This window comes from Lutra lutra, chromosome 1 (genome assembly GCF_902655055.1).
Source record: "Lutra lutra chromosome 1, mLutLut1.2, whole genome shotgun sequence".
NCBI classification, from domain to species: domain Eukaryota; kingdom Metazoa; phylum Chordata; class Mammalia; order Carnivora; family Mustelidae; genus Lutra; species Lutra lutra.
Window position 1 is genome coordinate 42,779,536 of NC_062278.1, and position 14,464 is coordinate 42,793,999.

The window sequence follows — 14,464 nt, forward strand, 5'->3', positions numbered from 1 at the left end:
GTGACTGCTGGGTCATAGGATAGCTCTATTTTCAACTTTTTGAGAAACCTCCATACTGTTTTCCAGGGTTGCTGCACCAGTTTGCATACCCACTGACAGTGTAGGTGGGTTCCCCTTTCTCTACATTCTCACCAACATCTGTTGTTTCCTGAGTTGTTCATTTTAGCCATTCTGACTGGTGTGAGGTGGTATCTCACTGTGGTTTTGATTTGTATTTCCCTGAAGTCTAGTGATGTTGAGAACTTTTTCATGTGTCTGTTGGCCATCTGGATGTCTTCTTTGAAGAAATGTCTGTTCATGGCTTCTGCCCATTTCTTGATTGGATTATTTGTTCTTTGGGTGTTGAGTTTGATAAGTTCTTTATAGATTTTGGATACTATCCCTTTTTTAAAAAAAGATTTTATTTATTTGTTAGAGAGAGAAAGAGACCACAAGCTGGGGGGAAGCAGCAGAGGGAGAAACAGGCTCCCTACTGAGCAAGGAGTTCAACGTGGGACCAAATGCAGACTCTTAACTATCTGAGCCACCCAGCCACCCAGATACTAGCCCTTTATCTGATATGTCATTTGGAAATATCTTTTCCTATTCTGCCAGGCGTCTTTTGGTTTTGTTGACTGTTTCCTTTGCTGTGCAAAAATTTTGATCTCAATGAAGTCCTAATAGTTCATTTTTGCCCTTGCTTCCCTTACCTTTGGTGATGTTTCTAGGAAGAAGTTGCTATGGCTGAGGTTGAAGAGGTTGCTGCCTGTATTTTCCTATAGGATTTTGATGGGTTCCTGTTTCACATTGAGTTCTTTCATCCACTTTGAGCCTATTTTTGTGTGTGGTGTAAGGAAATGGTTCAGTTTCATTCTTCTGCATGTGGCTGCCCAACTTTCCCAACACCATTTGTTGAAGAGACTGTCTTTTTTCCATTGGACATTCTTTCCTGCTTTGTAAAAGATTAGTTGACCATAGAGTTGAGGGTCCATTTATGGGCTCTCTATTCTGTTCCATTGATCTATGTGTTTGTTTTTGTGCCAGTACCATACTGTCTTGATGCTTACAGCTTTGTAATAGAGCTTGAAGTCTGGAATTGTGATGCTGCAAACTAGAGTTCAAAATGATGATTATCAAGGTGCTAGCTGGGCTCAATAAAAGCATGGAAGATACTAGAGTACCCCTTTCTGGAGAAATAAAATCCCCTTCTGGAGAAATAAAAGGACTAAAATCTAATTAAGTTGAAATCAAAACGCTATTAATGAGGTACAATAAAAAATGGAGGCTCTTACTGCCAGGATAAATGAGGCAGAAGAGAGAATTAGTGATATAGAAGACCAAATGATGGAGAATAAAGAAGCTAAGAAAAAGAGAATATTCATTTTCACAGTGTTGCTATAGAAAGAAGTCTGGAAATACGGGGAAAGTAGAAACAGCGATGAAGTATAGTAAAGGAAGATTTTTTTTAAGATAAAAGAATTCAGCATTTTTGTATGTTAATAAAAATTTAAAGAAAGAAAAAACAATAAATAGTGGAGCAAAAGGGGAAGAAATCATGGGACAATGTCTTGAAATAAGTGATAGGAGACAAAATTCAAAGCACAGATTGAGAGTTTGGACAATTCATTTGCTGGAATAGAAAAGAATATGAATAGAATAGAAAAGAATATGGACAAGAATGAGGGAGGATATGGTTATGGGAGCCAGTGAAATTTCTTTCCAGGTTGCTTGTATTTTCTTATAGAAATAGAAAGCCAAATCATCATTTATGCATGAGACTGGAGAAGGTTTTGAAGATTTGAGCCACTGAGCCATCCAGGGGTCTGACTTCTGATTTCAGCTCAGGTGGTATATAGCCCCCACATCAGGCTCCATCCTAGACGTGGAGGCTGCTTGCAATTCTCTGTTTCTCCTTCTTCCCTTTCCCCTGCTCACATGCTCTCTCTCTCTCAAATAAATTAATAAATCCTTAAAAAAAAAGGAAGGAAAGAAAAGAAGGTATGAAACAGTCCAAAAGGAGAGTTTCACTAAACTGGCCACCAAAAATTACCAACTAATTCTTTGTCCATAGAATAGAAGGGACAGTGGCCTTGGACAAAACCTGAATAATCCAAAAGTTAAGCTATAGCAAAGGAAAAAAAAAATCTCAAAAACCTCACTGGGAAGGAGTAAACATGAGAATTTGGGGGAAAAATATCCAGGAAGTAGTGTTGATACCAGTGGTGTCAAGCAGCGAGAAAACAATCATGTTCCAATGTTGAGGCCTCGGAAGTCTCTATTACATTTAGAAAAAGTAAATTGTTTAGTTACTTTGGATATACCTACTTTTTGGAAGTTGATGGCATATTAGAAGGATAATTGACTTTTATTAAAAAATATAAAAAATATTAAATATTTATTAAATATTAAATATTAAATTAAAAAATATATAAAAAATATATTTCAGAAAGTTGTCCATTTGTCTCATTCAGGAGTGAGACTTTATACATACAATTTCATTTGACACTCAAACAAGTCAGTTTGGATGTCAGGACTCATAGACAACTCAAGAAATCTCCTGTGATGGAAAGAAAAAAGTTTGATCATTGGAGATGATGGTAATGAGAAGATATTTTTAATTGTTTTTAATTACTTTTGTTTGATTTGGTTTTCACTTTGCATGTAACATGGGAGAATCTTGAATATGTTTAAGTATTGATGGGAAGAGTCACTAGTGAAGGAGACATTGAAGATATAAGTAAGAGGGATTCAGAAACAGAGAGAGAAATTGATTCATGGAGCAAAGTCTTTAAGGAGATAAAAATGGAATCCAGAGAACATACTGAAAAATTTAAACAATAAGCTTCAAATAATATGTTGGACATTTCTGGCATTATAAGAGAAAGAATATATTAAAAATGCATGGAAACATTGGCCTATTTACAAACTTGGAACTTACAAACAAGAATTTGAAAGAGAGACTTTCAGATCAATTATAATAATAGGAGGCAAAACCATTTGTTGAAGAGTAAGGCAAAAGGAAAATGATGAGGTCAAAGATTTTGTGGAGTGCTGGAGATTCGTATTAGCTTTTCTAAGAATAGACAGAGAGAGCTGACTTGTGAATCACAGTGAGACTGACAATGTGCATTGAAAACAAAGTTGATGGGATGCCTGGGTGGCTCAGTTGGTTAAGCAGCTGCCTTCAGCTCAGGTCATGATCCCAGTGTCCTGGGATCGAGTCCCACATCGGGCTCCTTGCTTGGCAGGGAGCCTGCTTCTCCCTCTGCCTCTGCCTGTCACTCTGTCTGCCTGTGCTCACTTTCACTCCTCTCTCTCTGACAAATAAATAAAATCTTAAAAAAAAAAAAAAAGAAAACAGAGTTGACAATTAAAGCCATACACTTGTATTGCACCAATAATAATGCTAATAGATAATATTCATAGAGCATTAATATGAACCAGGTGATATTTTAGAGACTTTGCTATATTAACTTATTTAATTGTCATTGCAACTTTATGGAGTTAGTATTATTGTTCTTATTTCATGGATGAAGGATTTGAGAATAAAAAAATTAAATTGACCAATGTTATAGGCTAATAAGTGGCAGAGCTGGAATTTGACCCTCACATGGCTATTAACCATTGTTTTATACTCTAGAACAGTAAAGTTTTATGATTTACCTCCAACAATGAGAAATTGCTCAGGTGTAGGCACATGAAAAATGGGACAGTAAGATGATAGGTCAAGTGGACTGAGGTTATTGGCAAGAGGTTTCTTGAGGCAGAGACATTATCACATAAACTAGATGTAGAAGGCAGGGAAGGGCAGTTGAGAGCTGGTGTATATTAGGACACTATAGTGGGTGTGAGAGCATGCAGTCTGCATTTGAGAGCACAGAAGTGGAATGGATGTTCCAGGTGTCAATGCTCAGAAATAATGTTAAAGATTTGTTACAGAGGCCCCAAATATTGATATCCACTTCAAGTTAATTCTTCTATAGTTGACATATATAGTAATATTTTGATCCTGGACTTTAAGAGTTAATTTGTGTCCTTTTAATTTTATTTTCTAATTACAAATTATGTATATTTAAGGGTTTAAGGGGTACAAAGTGATTTGGTATACACATAAACATAGTGAAACAATTACTACAGTTAAGCTAATTAACATATCTTACCATTTTTGTATGTGTAATGACAGCACACAAAATCTACTCTTTTAACTAATTTCAATACAGTATTATTAACTATTGTCACCATGTTGTAAATTATCTCCCTAGACTTATTTACCCTACAAAAATGTAACTTTGTACTTTGACCAACATCTCCCAATTTTTGCCACTTCACTACCCCTGCCTGGTAAGCACTATTCTACCTTCTGCTTCTATGTATTCAACTTTTTTAGATTTCACATATAAGTGAGATCGTGTGCATTTTTTTTTTCTTTTCTTTTTTTCTTTCTTTCTGGTCTGGCTTATTTCACTTAGTATAATATCTTCCAGGCTCTATTCATGCTGCTGCAAATGACAAGATCTCCTTTTTTAGGCTCAATAATACCATATATATATGCTTGTGATATCCATATAACATTTTATCCTTTCATATGTTGATACATCCTTGGTTGTTTCCACATCTTGACTATTATGAATAATGTTGCAATGAACTTGAGAACACAGATATCTCTTTGAGATACTGACTTCACTTCTTTCTGGTATATACCACAAGAAGGATTGCTGAATTATATAGTAATTTTATTTTTAGTTTTTTGAGTAAACTCCACACTATTTCCACAATGGCTGTTACAACTTACATTCTCACCAACTGTGTACAAGTGTTCTCTTTTCTCCACATCCATCTTTTTTTTCCCTTTATAATGGCCATTCTAACAGGCATGGTTTGATATTTCACTGTGGCTTTCATGGGTATTTCCATAATTTGGGATATTGAGCATTTATTTACATACCTGTTCACTACTTGTTTGTCTTCTTCTCAAAAATGTTTATTTAGGTCCTTAATCAGGTTCTTTTTTTTTTTTTTTTTTTTTTGGTGTATGAATTCCTTACATGTTTTGGATATTAATCTCCTATCAGATATATGGTTTGAAAATATTTTCTCTCAATCTGTATGCTGGTTTTTTTGTTTTTATTTATACAACTGGTTTAGAATTCCAAGTGAAGACATATTTTTAAAGTAAATATTGTAAACAAACTAACAAGTATCCAACTTCAACATAATTTCACAAGTTATGGTCTATTATTTTAATTTGGTTTTCCTTTACATGGTTGAGAAGAGATGCTCTATTGAAGTACTTTATAATATGCTATTTCCTCAGTCTGCCAGTAATGAAGGAAGTTACACTTATTACCAAGACATTCTGTTTCAAATTTAGTGAGCAAGTGATGTTAACAAATACATTGTGGAAAGAAGATGGAATTTAAATTAAACACTGTAATTCCTGGTTTTGTAATATTAGAAAGTTCACTGATACTCTTGTTTTTACCTTGGTAAAATGGAACTAAACTAATTTTGGTATTATAGTGTTATACTCACATTTAAGTTAGGAAAAGTACTTGAAAAAATTCTAAAACAGCACATTTTCTTTACTGATGACTTTTATATTTCAGCTACTAAATAGCCATGTAAATTAGCTAAAGATTACACTTTGATAACTTCTAGAGAGGTTCAGTCTAGTCAAGTGTGCGTACCTGAGGATTATATAAATTCTAGCATCCTCTTAGTGAATATTTGTATTCATTATTTGTAAAATCTTAAAGAAACATTAATCAAAAGCAGATAAAGCTCCTTGTAATAGTTTCCTAGGGTTATCATCACAAAGCATCACTGCCTAAGTGGCTTGAAACCATGAAAATTTATTCTCTCATGACTCTGGAAGCTAGAAATCTAAAATTAATGTGTCAGCATGGTTGGTTCCTTCTGAAGAGTCTAAAAACAAGGTCATATTTGACTAGGTGCCCACTCTAATTCATTATGAGCTCATCTTAACTAATTACAATCACAACAATTCTACTTACAAATAAGGTCCCATTCTGAAATACTGGGGTTAGAACTTCAACATATCTTCTTGTGTGGGGCAAATTGAGCTCATAATACTGTCCTTGGAAATGCATTTATGGACATGAGATAAAATTAAAGATTCTTCCAGGAAGCCAAACTAGATTGGAATTTGTTCTTTTCTTGCAAAGTAGCTCATACTGTGTATGTATCTTTGCTATGAACCCTGGATTACCTTTATTTATGTTAAAGGAAAGCCTATAGAGAAAGCACAAGTTACATTAATTATAGTGTATTGACGTCAAAGAATATGTCCCTAAGCTTGTAACCAAAATATTTGCTTAAACACTCAGCTTCTTGTTGAACTCCGGTGATAAGAACAGAATAGTTAAAAATCATAAGGTTTAGCCTTGTTCATAATATTGAAAGTTTAATATGCATCAAATTTCTGCTTGCCTCACTATTGTTAGATTTCCCACAAGTGATCCATTTTAAATCCAACTCTCTAATGTTCAATAGCTTAAGCTGATTCTGATTCAAGCTATGAATCTTATAGGATATATAGAGTCGCAAGATTTCATATACATTAAAACTGTCTTATGGGGCTGAATGTTTTGATGGTCAGCATGTCTGAGTTTGAATCCCAGGGTTTCTTCAGTTCTTAACTTTGTCATCATGTATAGGATGGAGAGAAGCTCATATATCTTAAAGAATTCTAGAAAAGGTAAAATCTGCAAAGCAGCCAACATAGGGCTGTCACATGGTAGGTACTGGTAAATATTGATTTCCATTACCTCAACTTCTGATTACCTATGATTATTGTTTCAGTGAGTTGCATATCTTCATCAGGAAACCAGTCCTTTTCACTGATCCCCTTAACATTGTGGAGACAGTATAACAATACACCTTATGAACAGAATCAAATAATATTGAAAAACATATCACTAGGAAGACCTAGGAAGTGGACAGGGTAACTACATGTACCCAATGCTGCCAGTCTGGGGGATTATGGGACCTAGAAATGTGGGCCAGTAAGTATGTCAGAGGCCATAGAGCCATTATTCAAGTGTAGAGGTTCAGAAATGTGTTCCAGAGATCCCAAGTAAACCCAGAAGGTTCCTATTTCACTGGAATCCTTAAACAGGATTTGAGGATACCTCAAACTCTCATTTTGAATACAGGTGTGTGACCAAACTGGAGATGTTAGCCTAGTCTTGCTCCCTTGTAAAACTGCGCTCCAGGAAAGATGAGAGCTATTAAAAAGAAAGATTACCTTTGTAATGTATTAAATGTTTTTAAACAAATATTCTTTGGGGATTAGTGAATGTGTCTTGAAAGATGTGCAGTCTCAGATAAGTAGTCAAGGAGGAACGATTAGTAAAATGAGGTTGAGATTGAAGAGAAGATAAGCCTTATAAGCAGAGGAAATAGCAAAACCTAATCCAGAGAGAGAAAGAGAGTAATAGATGGGTTCAAGGCACAGGATATAGGTAATTAGAATTAGATTGTGGAGTGCAAGTAAGCCCACTTAAGAAATAAAGCTAGGGGTGGCCCATATTTCAGGGTCCTAAAAAAATGTAAGGATATGGATTTTATTCTGAATTGAATGAGGAGCCATTGAAGGGTTTCAAGTCAGAAAGGACAGATGTGTCCATTTTTGTGCTCTAGAACAATCTGAGAATGGTTTACAAGTGTTCCAAACTAGAAGCTAGGAGAGCCATTAGGAAGGGGATTCAGATGAACAGAGTATGCATATGGTGGTGGTAGTGTGAAGAAAGTGATAGAAAAATAAAAACCCTCTAACATTGCATGGGGAGCAAAAAATAAGATCTGGAGATCAATTTGATATGAGAACAAAAAAAGAGGTATTTAGGATGATCCAAATATTTCTGGAGAGGATGAAAGAGCAGGTGGTGTTGCTGTCTTCAGCTCAGAGAACACAGACAGGGAAAGGAGATGTATTGGTGAATGGGATGATTACTACTGAGTCCATGCCACATTATCCATGAATGAAGGTGATTATGATATTGCAGTACAACCACCTCTACATCATCAGGAGTGTCTTAAAGGTAGTGACCTTTAAAAAAAAAAAAGATTGTATTTATTTATTTGAGAGAGAATGAGAGAGAGAGAGAGCGTGAGAGAAGGGGAAGGGTCAGAGATAGAAGCAGACACCCTGCTGAGCAGGGAGCCAGATGCAGGACCTGATCCTAGGACTCCAGGATCATGATCTGAGCCAAAGGCAGTCGCCTAACTGACTGAGCCACCCAGGTGTTTCTAACGGTAGTGACTTTTATACCAATGTTTCACTGATACTGTCATAGAGCTGACATTTAAAGGGTATTCAATAAATATTTATGTATTTATTCATTTATTCACAAATATTTATTGAACATCTACTTTGTATCAGGCATTAGTCTAGGTAACTCATTCTCAATCATGACTGCACATCAAAGCAGCTGAGAACATTCAAAAACCACTGAGGACTAGGCCCCTACCTAGACTCATTATATCAAAATATCTGGGCTCAGAAAGCAAGTGATTATAAATGGCAGCCAAGTGATATCTGTCAAATTCCATCCAGTATCCAGTGTTGAGAACTACCATTTTAGAAACTGGATGTGTGTGGCAAGAAAAAAAAAAAACACAAGAGAGTCAGAGTTTCTCATTATTTGGGACTTACATACACATATTTAAAGACAGGAAGAAATAAATGTGGGAAATCAGAAATAGTTGCTGTGCTAATTTAAATGTTCTAATATTTAAGTAAATAATAGTTAATAGACAACTATGAAATAATCATAAACAATGTAATCAAATCATCTAATAAAAATGTACATCTCTTATGTGGCAGTCCTCACTTGGGGCAATATCATCTGGGAAAAATCTTAGATTTGTAAGTAAATAGGTTACCTCTGCCAAATTAATATTATTAGCCCTCAGCCCTATACCTCATCTGGGATACAGAATATGTTTAATTCACTTTAAAACAAGCTCTTGGTTTCCTGGTTGGAGAGGATACACTAGAACCTACAGAGGGGAGTGATGGGTGAATGGGCACATATTAACTGCTGCAGAAAGCGACCTTAGGATTTTAGGAAGGACTGCATACAAGAAGAACTGCAAACATGAAGACAGAAAGAAGTTGGCCCCCTTTGAGTGAAAACAGCATTACATATTCCAGATTTGCTCTGTTGTTGGATAAAGGAGGTAGAATAGCAAAATAAGCCATGGGAAATGGATAAGGGGAATATCATATACTATGTCTCAAAGGCTTCTGCATGTGTCATGGTATTAGAGCATGCTACAGCACCACAGTTCATAATGTGACTTAATCATCTTGAAAAATCAAAATAAAAAAATTAAAAGTTAAGAAATTATTTGACTCAAAGTGTTTTACAAAGCAATGATGAGTAAATATTTTATTTCAAGGATTAAGCATTAATTCTCTGGAAAGTTTTACTTATCCTGGACATTTAATTTCCCAGAGGGTACAATATAAAAAGAAACATTACTGGTTTATTACAAAAGGTGATCCATTATTGCCTATTACACAGAGCAAACTACTATTAATTTCATTTATCACACAGAGCAAACTACTATTAATTCATTTACCATTTGCCTTCAAATAAAGCATGAGAGTCATTTATTAAGAGGTAATAAAAATACGGCTGCAGTGTATTCATAGAGTCAATGAGCACAAAATATGATACAGCTATTATGTATAGATTTGCTACCTTAGGTAAGGATTGTATACACAAATAATTTAATCAAGACTAATTAATAAAGTTATATATTTATCATTATTTTAGCATGTTAAATGTTATAGCTTTCTATAGATTTTCACTGGCTTTAAATTATTTCTGGTTGAATTAATTTAATTGTTTACTTAAAACATATTAGAATGAATACAAATACTGTATATTCATATTTTTCAAGTACCAAACAATGTACTAGGGATTTTCTCATAAAATTTCACAGTTATGTCTATAAAGTCATTCCAGATAAACACAAACATTCTCTTCAAAAAATTGAAAAATTATTTAACAGTTAATGAGTTTTAATATATGAATAGGTAAATCTCTGAACATCAGTGAAGTTGGGAGATTAGTCATGGTTCCAAGCTACTAAGAAGCAGAGCAAGGATTTAGAAGTTGGCTATTCTGGTTCTATAGTTCAGTGGTTCTCCAGGTGTGGGCCCAATAGCATAGAAACGCACATTCATGGGCCCCATTGCTGATAACAGCTCTGGACAGAAGCCTACTAATTTTGTTTTAGTCCTCTAGCTGATTCTGATTCAAGCTAAAGATTGAGTCACCGTAACAGGTAATTTTTTTTCTTGCAATGTCATACAACCCCTGTGACAGTGAAATTTTAGTTAGAAAAGCTTCATTAGATGCAGCTTTTCCCTGTGCTTCTTCAGACCCATGCTCACCTTTCTGTATCCTGCTTTGCATCCTCAGAGGATGACCCGTACAGACCAGAACAAAAATTTCCCTTAACCTTGGACTTTTATTTGGATTTTGTCAATGAATGACAATGGTGGGATATTTGAAGAAGGGAAGAGAGGGCTTTCAGGGTGCTTATGTTAGGTCCCCCCAAAAATGGGTCTGTGATTAAAGGAGCGAGACTGATATAAAGCGAAGGTCAAGCAAAGCTTTATTCCGCACCAAGCATCAAGAATCAGACCGAACATTGGGGGACGCACCTCTTACAAGAGAGGGCGACCCTTCTCTGTTTCACAGACTAGCTTTTAAGGGCAAAGGCCATGTGGTTGGGCCTGGCCATGCACAGGTGGCCAATGAAATTGTAACACACAGAGAAAGCTGTACAGTGATGCTAGGTGACCAATTGAATTATAATTTACCCTATAGTAGACATTTGACCTAGCCTATCACCTTGGTTAAAATTGGTGCCCAAAAGGCTCCCAAAGGGTGAGGCCCGTACTCCTTGGTAGCTAGGGAGACAGTATGCAACACCCCACTGATCGGATGTCTCCACCTGGCCTGACCCACCCTTGTATGGGCTTTGTTACCTGGGGCTGGTTTCCAGGACGTGTTTTTAAGTAAGTCCCCTGGGGGAAGGGGAGCAGGGATAGTTTAAGGGTTAAACAATGTTATTGTTTAACCTTAATGGAAGCCTCTGGCTAAAGAGGTCCTTACACTTATTACCCCAGTTCTTTATCTGGCACGTTTTCGTAGCCCGTCTTTATTCCATGATTAATTTTAACAGCACAATTTTGGCAACAATTTCCCGGCAATTCTCTCCCTAGTTTATAGTAACTGTCTCATGTCCTTGCCCCTTCATTATTAGAGATAGACATGGCACCCTGTGGTTTTCCCTACATCTTAACCACAACTTTTTATTATACTTTCTTTCAAGTTTCCCAGTAAAAGTGCACCACATATTACTTATAGTTTTATTGACTAACTTACCAACCACCATTATCATAATTTAAATCAACAGTGTTGAGAATTATTTATTTTTTAAATGGCCATTAGCAAAATTTACATTTGTCACTTCTTGGCCAAGGCATTTATGTGACAGTGTAAGTCTTCCATCTCTCTCTGTCTTTGACATGGGAGCCACATAGATGCTGAAATCATGGCTTAGAAGAAGACTTCCAGGGGCACCTGGGTGGCTCAGTTGGTTAAGCTTATGCCTTCAGCTCAGGTCATGATCCCAGGGTCCTGGAATCTAGCCCCACATCAGGGAGCCTGCTTCTCCCTCTCCCTCTGCCTGAAGCTCTACCTGCTTGTGCTCTTTCCTTCTCTGTCTCTGTCAAATCAGTAAAATAAAATAATTTTAAAAAATTAAAAGAAGACTTTGTCTCTCTTGTCAATTTTTTTTTTTTAAAGATTTTATTTATTTGACAGAGATCACAAGTAGGCAGAGAGAGAGGAAGGGAAGCAGGCTCCCCGCTGAGCAGAGAGCCCGAAGCGGGGCTCGATCCCAGGACCCTGAGACCATGACCTGAGCTGAAGGCAGAGGCTTAACCCACTGAGCCAGCCAGGCTCCCCATCTCTTGTCAATTTTTATATGAGAAAAAAATGAAAAATTTAATGAAGAACATTTAAAAAATAAGTAAAATGCCCTTTATTAAATTTTAAATATGGAATTACTCAAACATGCTTAAACTATATCCCCAATAAACTACATTGGAATTTTAAGTTTTTAAAATCCAGACTTTCTTGTATTTATGCTTCCTGTAACACTGCCTGTGGTAGTCAGGTTGAGATAAAAGATGTTGTAATAACAATTTATAAAATCTTAGTGGTTAAACACATTAGAAGTTTCATTTTTTTCTCATACAAAAATTTTCTCATTGACAAAAATTGGCTTGCTTTTTCTGGCATAGAAACTTCGCCCTGTGTGAAACTGGGATGAAAATAATAGAAGTTCCATTCATCTTGACCTGCCTTGCCTGGGTTACAGCCTCTGTTACTACCAAGTTATGGCTGGGTTAAGAAAGGAAACCCAACCTCCCGGCTGCCCTCTCTTCAAATTAGCTTCTGCAGCATGGAGCTGGAGAGTGCATGACATATAGGTCCCTTCTGCGGAGATGCCTTAGCTCCTGACTGGGAGCTTAAAGAATTCCTTAACTTCTGGGCCACACACAGTAAGAATGCAGCTTTTGTCATGCTGAGCTGAGGCTTTGGGAGGGAGGGAGAAAGTCTTTTTTTAAATGCTACAGACTCTCCTTCTTACCTAAGTTAGTAGCTTTCTTGAATAAAGTGTCTTCATGCACTGTTTGGTTTTGGAAAAAATTCCAGAGATTTTAATTGGTTGTTGTTTTATAATTCATCTCCATTTATTGTTGTTTTTTTTGGGAGATGAATCCATAAAACTCTGACATTTCCAGCCATTCTGGAAATGTCAAAAGGTTGTTTACATTTCTTTTAATTCCAGTTAATTTCTAGAAATCTCACCCTTCTGATTAGTCAGAAGACTAAAATCTCTCTAGTACTCCATCATTCCGTTAAATCCAGGGGTTTATTCATATAAAGGATATGCTTATTGCAAGGTACAGATGGAAAGACAGGCAAAATTTGGTAAGTTCCTAGTTGTTATAGACTGAACTGAGTTTTTCCCAAAATTCATATGTTGAGGCACTAACTCCCAGTATGATGGCATTTGGAGAGGGTGCCTTTGGGAAATAATAATATTTCGATGAGGGTGGGGCCTTCCTTCATAATGGACTTAGTGCCCTTCTAAAGAGATACCAGAGAGCTTTGTAGTCTTTCTTTCTCTGCCATGTGGAGACACAGAAAGAAACCAGCCATCTGCAAGAAAGTGGCCAACTGCAAGCCAGGAAGAGGGCTCTTACCAAAACCCAATTGTACCTTCACCTTGATTTCAGGTGTGAGATCAACTGTGAGAAAATACATTTCTATCGTTTAAGCCATCACATATATGGTATTTTGTTACAGCAGCCCAAACTGACCAAACACTGGCACTTGTGCTTTTGGTCTCATTATATATGATGTTGCAACTGGACACTACTCCCACATATTCTAATGAATATTTCTTCATTGCAAGGGTCCCTTCTTTGGTGAACCAGACCCTTCCACCAATCTTGGTATTGGATTCCAACGTTAGAGCCTATTCAGGTTATCCTCAAAGGCACAGCTCAAACCCTCATACCAGTGAATTTAATTCTAGAAAGGACTGCCAGCCCTAGCCATGTATATTCTGGAACTGGACCTTCCATTTAAAACATCAGTCCTGAGGGTGAGTCTGAGTTAGCAATAAAAAGTCTCTCTTTCTCCTGGTGAATTTAAAAAAAAAAATTTCTTTGTAGTCAACATCAGTTAGGTACATGGCATTCCATCAGAAAAGTATTAATAATATTAAACTTCAAAAAAAAAGTGGTTATGGTCTCAATCCCTTTCCTTTCAGAAGATATTTTTGGCCCAATTCAAATATGCCCATTTTCTACCTCTAGATCATCACTACACTCCAAACAACTTTGGGAGAGATTTGAGTACTTACTTCACAATTCTCCAGATACAGTGTCTTCTTATTTGGTTTATATTTATACAAGCAAATATGTAGGGGATATTCCAACCACTCTTTCCTGAATAAACAAGTTCGCCTTTAAGATGTCCTACTTTGTCCATCAATAAAGGAAGCTGATATTGTCATTTTATAGAATTTTAAAGGCTTTTTTAAAAATTTACTAAAAAATAACATTGCACTTTTATGAACATTTTTATTGAAAAATTAGCAAAACTAAGAACTGACAAATCATTGAATTAATTCTACAATGCATTGCATTCACATTTCTGCTACTTTTTATTTATTATCTCTATCAGTTCTGCACAATGATCAATGCATTTTGGTTCTTGCTTATTGGGTACGCATGCATTTTACAAGGTCGCTGGTGATATATTTTGCTATACAAATCACAAAATATAGTTTACACACATGGAGCTCAGGCTTTTATACATTGAATCCCAAAGGATATTCATATTTGATAAATCACTGATTG